Source organism: Bidens hawaiensis, unplaced genomic scaffold (genome assembly GCF_021521415.1).
Source record: "Bidens hawaiensis isolate Kalapana, Puna unplaced genomic scaffold, B.hawaiensis_p1.1 tig00040589_1, whole genome shotgun sequence".
Classification (NCBI taxonomy): Eukaryota; Viridiplantae; Streptophyta; class Magnoliopsida; order Asterales; family Asteraceae; genus Bidens; species Bidens hawaiensis.
The window spans coordinates 35,321-41,970 of NW_027497163.1; the positions used below are offsets into that span (position 1 = coordinate 35,321).

Below are 6,650 nucleotides of genomic sequence, written 5' to 3' on the forward strand. Positions count from 1 at the left end.
ATGACGTCGATAATTGAAGGAATCGACGGTAGTTGGGTGAGAAGAAAACCACGGCGACTCGGTGGCATGTCAGACGTCCTCTCCGTCGCCGGCGACCTCGGGTTCTCGGCTGCTTCTTCTCCTTCTCAGGTCAATTGCAACATTTGTTATCTCATACACTCATAATACTCATTTGCTTGCTGTGATTTTAGGGTTTTGTTACTATCTGCAATACCCAAACAATCGGTGATTAGTTATTTTTTTGCTTTGTAGACCTAATGTTAGGGTTTATGCTTTGAAGTTAAGTGTATAATTGGTAACCATAATCCATAATTTTTGAAGAATTTAAAAGACTATAAGGCTGCAGTGGTATTGGTGAGATATACAACAGGCAGAAACTAAAGCTCATGTTATATGTATGATCACAGAATGACTGATGATTTTATCATTTGATTTTGTGATCAACAGTTTCTAATATCATTGTCTATGCAGTCGATGTCAGTGCTATAGCGGTTATCGGACATGTAACAGAATATCGGTACTGATAATATTGCAATATTGACCGATATTGGATTGATGTTTGACCGATATATCACTGATTTTCCCAATCAGTTTTTTAAGTCTTACATAGTGGTTTTTTTAAACCATAGCCATATAATGATTAACATAATAAGTCGCACGCCAAAATTGTATTTAAAAAATGTCTATCAAACTATTAGGGAACTTTACAGAGTTTATTGTCAATTTTTAGTGTTTAATCTTAGTGCTTTAAGACTTAATCAGTTCCTATTTGTTACAGCAATTAGTGTTTTGTAAGTTGCAAAAGGTTAATTTGTTAATGGTAGGAGAGTATAGTATGTTAAATTGCTATATATACACATTCTGCATGATATTAAAATTACCGATATTTTACCGCGATAACCGATATCTCAAATATTGGTCCTTGACCGATATCCGATATTTTTCCACATTGACTGCATAGATCATTGAACATTAGAATGTGTGTGTTTGCTAATATATATATATATATATATATATATATATATGGGATGGATCTTGCGAGAAGTGATATTATAGCGAGAAGTGCGAGAAATAAATCTGAGCCATTGATATACTTGATCTATGGTTCATAATCATAATGGCATTATTCTAATAATATGGAATTTATTTATAAGGCTTTTATTGAAAATGGGTACTTTGATCTTATTCTAACATAATAAATGTTTATAATTCAATGAATTCCCTAAACATTTGCTAATAAATCATTTAATGATTAATACTAGCATAATATTCCTATCCGTATTTAATACCAATGTTTGACTTCATTTTTTTTCTTTTCTTTCAAATATACAAATATTGAAATACATCACGATATAACTTTAATTTGTTGTTTTTTATTTTTTTTTCATTTGTTTCAAATCATAAATAATTTAATTCATGAAATTATTTTACACAAATAATATTATGTAAGTTCATATATGTATTGTGTAGATGATTTCACGAATGTGTATGCGGAAATTTTATAAGTGTAGGCTATTAGCATGATCTGTTATTTATTATATGTAGTTTAATGTAAAAAAAAAATTATTTCATAGTGTGTGGGTTCATATATGTACTGTGTAGGTGGTATTTTGAATTGTATATGTATAAATTATATCTTGTGTAGGTTCATATATGTAATGTGTAGGTGTTATTTCGAATTGTGTATGTGTATATTTTATTGTGTGTAGGTCTATATATGTACCATGTACATGGTATTTCGAATTGTGTATATGTAAATTTTATCGTATGTAGTTATGTAAGTTCATGTATGTACTATGTAGGTGGTATTTATAATTGTGTATGTGTAAATTTTATCGTGTGCAGGTTCATATATATACACTGAGGAGGTGGAATTTGAATTGTATGTGTAAATTTTATCGTGTGCATGATCATTTATGTACTGTGTATGTGATTTTACGAATTCAGTATAAAATTGAAAATCTTCATAAATTTGGTTAAGTTCAAAAAATTAAAATGAAGGAATTAATCATAAATTAAAAATACAAAAAAAACAAGCAATTTAAAAAAAAATAGTATGCAACTTAGTTATATTTGTTGATAAAATGAAATTATGAAGACCGATTATTTTATGGCAAATGAAACTAGTTATATTATAAAAATATTTAAATTAAAAACAAAAAATATGTAACTCATCCTATGAAAAAAAAACTTTTTACCAAGATGCCCCTTCTATTAAAATAAATCATAAATTAAAGAAAAATTATGATTTGTTATAATTACTTCTCGCACTTCTCACACTAAGAAACACTTCTGAAATGAACCTAATCCTATATATATATATATATATTGTTTTTATGGTTAGGAAGACTTGCAGAATCTATCTTCTGGTGGTGAAAAAAGTGACGAGCTGAAATGGAAGATAAGAATGTTGCACACCTGACACATGTGAGTGAAATGGAAAAGAAAATAGAAATTTTAACAAGGATCATTGCAATATTAGAAGATGTTATCCAGAATAAGGTAATCCAGTTAGGGCCTTCTCTTAATATTTTTATCTGTAAAGTTCCCTAATAGTTTGATAGACATTTTTTAAATACAATTTCGCGTGCGACTTTTTATGTTAATCATCATATGGCTATGGTTTTGAAAAATTCACTATACGAGTATATATCTAGGCCTGTCGAATTTCCTTGCGCCTGATTAACCCGACCGATCCGATTTGACATATACCTGATTAACCCAACCCGAACAAACCCGAAAACCGATTGTTATTAGGTTCGGGTAATTGGTTAAACTGTTCAACATTAAAAACCCGAATGACCCGAACCGATTAACCCGAATAACACGAACTACATCGGTTTTACTTTTGGCCTGTTATCAAGATTTCGTGAATACACATTAACTTTCCAAATAGTATGAAGATTATGTTCTTGTCTTGAATTATATTTACTTTCTAAACAGCATGTCAGTTAGAACCTCTCCAATCAATTTTCAATAACAAACTTAACTGCATGTTGGTACCTGTGGTTTACACTTTTTGCGTGCTTGCTCCTCGTGGTTTAGTAATTACACAATTGACCCCGTTAGTTGGAAAGATGTTCACAAATGAGCTAGATAGTTAGTTTTCATAACATGGATGGTCCTTATCAAATAACAGTGATAAACTTTTCAGTTAAGTTCAAAGAAATTACTAAAATATCCTTTTATTTCAATAAACTAAATATTAAAAGAAATATAAATATAATAAACTTAAGTGTTTGGAACGATAGAGAGAGAGCTCTTGACAGAGAAGCAATAGCCACGAGTTCTGCCGAGCCCCAACAGAAGCGATTCTCCAACGATGGAACATTCAGCGGCTAGGGTTCCACCACCGCAGCCTTGTCATTCTCGACGGTTCATTAACCAACAAGTAGAGATGGTGGTTCCCGGTTCAGATTGGACGACGGGGTAAGGATCTGAGATAGGGAGCATACATACAACGCGGCTCCGGCGCGTAAGACGAATTTTCTGGCAATACCACGTATATCCAGCGAAGCTTGGTTCTCCGACAAACAAAGCATGATTATTAACAACTACCAGCGTCGACGGTGGTCATCGACGGCGGAGCTAGCTGAAGGACGGTGGCCATCTATGGTGGTACGTGGTGGTCTTACTATAAGGTGGCATTCGGGATCGAACAACAAACGGTCAACACGTTTGCAAACCAAATCATGACCAATTTAATTTAACTAAACGTGATAGAGGCATAAACAAGCATTGGTATTTGGAGGGAGGGGGTGGGGATAGGGAGGAAGAAGATTGGGGTGGGTCCCACTTAAAAGTTTTATTATTTATATGTTTCTTTTAGAATTTAATTTGTTGAAATATTTAATAGGAAGGGTAGTCTGGTAATTTCATTTTACTTAACTGGAAAATTTAACGACGTTAGTTGCTAAGGACTATTCATGTTATGAAAATGTAACTATCAGGATTAACTTTCCATGTTATGAAAATGTAACTATCGCACTCATTTATGAACATTCTTACAACAATCAGGATTAACTGTGTAATTACTGAACTATAAGGAGCAAGTTTGTAAAAACTGTAAACTACAAGGACCAACCATGCGGTTAAGTCTAGCAAACATGTCCAAACCTAAACCCGATAGTGACATGAGTCTGTTATCGGTTACAATATCATACACAAAAGCCCGACTATCCGCCCCAAATAATAAACCCGATCAACACCCCTATGCGTGTCACCTGTGAGCATGTTTAATGCGATTCATGTATGGATCTTTCTCATTTATTGCTTATTTAATTTACAGGACCGAATTATAGCCCGTCTTCAACAACCATATTCATTAGACTGTATTCCTGTGGAAATTAGAATATCAGGTTAGTTATTACAGTTAAGTTATAATGATTTGTATAAATATATCCTGATTTTTTATAGTTTTATTGTGTAAACATGCATTTGCAAAATCTAATAATCACTATGCTAATCATTTTATTTTTATATTGATATTTACAGAAACAATTCTCAGAATTATTAATGACGGCTGCGAGTGATTATGGTCTTTTAACATCATCAATTGCAGATTTTCAGTGGACTCAAAACTTTAAAGAGCCACCGACTGCCTGGGGGTATGTCTTAGGCAAAACGTCAAATTACTGTTTTACCCTTAAAAATTGTATTGTTATTAATGGTAAGTGAATTTGAAATTGTTGGTATGGTATGATGTAGGAGATGCTTAGACTACTCCCATTCACAACCCAACCAAACCCAATCTTTCAATAAAATATTAATTTCTCTCTACCACCTATACAACCCAACTCAATTCAAATTTTCACTCCCATTCACAACCTAAGGCAAACAATATTTTTTATCAAATATACAGAGTTGCTTTTTATAAAATTAAAACTAAAAAAATACATTATTTAATTATATAAATACCAGCACCACATGCTACTTTAACTACATAGATATAATTTTTTGTTTTATTAAAAATATAAGAAAAAAATAAAAATAAACTGCTTTTTCTTTTTTATTAAACATACATATTGTAATCAAAAGTTAATAAAATATATATTCAGCAAGAAGCACAATTATTTGTGGCATAACAACTAAAAAGGAATTAGAAAATGGAATACGGGTGATGTGCTTCCGATCGAACAACAGTTGGTCCACCAACCTGATCGCCTCCAAAACAAGAGTTTTGCTTTTTCTTTAATTCTTTAATCAACGACCGACCGAACATTTCATACCAATGGGGATAGTCTTAGGCCAATCCCTGTGGCATTGGCATCATGCACAGGGTTCTTTGAAACAATGACTTTTTTTTTTTTTGAATGTTAATGCTTTCCTTCTACTATTTACAATATACCACCATTGCCAGGAATCGAACCCTGGACCTCTCACCCAAAGGCCAAAGCCTTTACCATCCCACCAAAGTGGAGATGGCTTGAAACAATGACTGCCATGAGAGAATCTTTTGACACTTCTAAAACTGCGGGTAGGACCCACCGATTCCCAACAGAAAGTACCAGCTGGCAGCTCGGATTGTGTGACCCCACCTCTGTGGGGGGGGGGGGGGAAATCGAGCTTTGATGATTTGGTACTTACATGATGAAAAAGAGGATGAGAACAGTAATGATTTGGATAGCGTGAGTAACCGAAGATTATCCCAGCCATTGGGGAAGCCCAATGGCTTATAGGTTTTTTTGTAGTTTTTATGGTTCTGACAAATCAATGTGATTTTATATGTTAGTGTTATAGTGCATGTATTTTCCATCATGGTTATATAAAATTGAAACATTTTATTGCTTTTTTACGACTTTTTTATTATATATTTTGAACTCGGTTTTTATATATGAGTTTGAACTCAAACTTTATAAAAACTCATCTTAAACAAATTTAAGCTGGAACCGAACATAATTGATAGAAGGGTGAATCGATTATAGAGGATCCTATGTATAACTATTATTGTGATGATTAAAGAAATGAAATAAAACAGGAATGAGGGTGGAAACATGGGTGGATTTGTTTGTTTTCATGCATTTGACGAATAACAAGTTGACATAATCACTTCCACACCACATGCTTCCCTCGCCTATGATATTGATACCCCTTTCAATTATTTGTCACTTTGTCAGAAAATGATTGAATACAAGTGCTTTTTTATTTTTAGAAATCGGATTAAAAAGGAAAAGGTTACCAGGAAAACAGAAGCGAAGAATAAAAAGAAAAATTTTATTTGGTTTTGTAATATTTAAGATATACTACTAATAATGGGATGTGGTCCTCCTACACCACCTCCATATGTTTATACGGCTCGTATAGGCCTATACGGTCGTATAGGCTATGCATTACCGACAGGGGGACAAAAAAAACAGCTTTTTTCAACCTATATGACCGTATAGACCTATACGAGTCGTATAGGTATTAAATGGCTCGTATAGGGCTATCTGACACACCAGAACACCTATACGGTCGTATAGGGCTATACGACCGTATAGAAAAACAGCTTTTTTCAACCTATACGAGCCGTATAGGTATTAAAATAGGGCTATCTAACACACCATAACACCTATACGGTCGTATAGGGCTATATGACCGTATAGAAAACTTTTGCAAAAAAAGTCAGCCTGCCTTTGACCAACCACTGCCGTATAAGATTTTGGCCAAAA

The 6,650-nt window shown here is 33.3% G+C and overlaps 1 pseudogene; it reads left to right on the forward strand.

The window, feature by feature from the left end:
• LOC143592194 (AUGMIN subunit 2-like) lies at positions 1-5,678 on the forward strand (annotated as a pseudogene).
• The last annotated feature ends 972 nt before the right edge of the window (positions 5,679-6,650 follow it).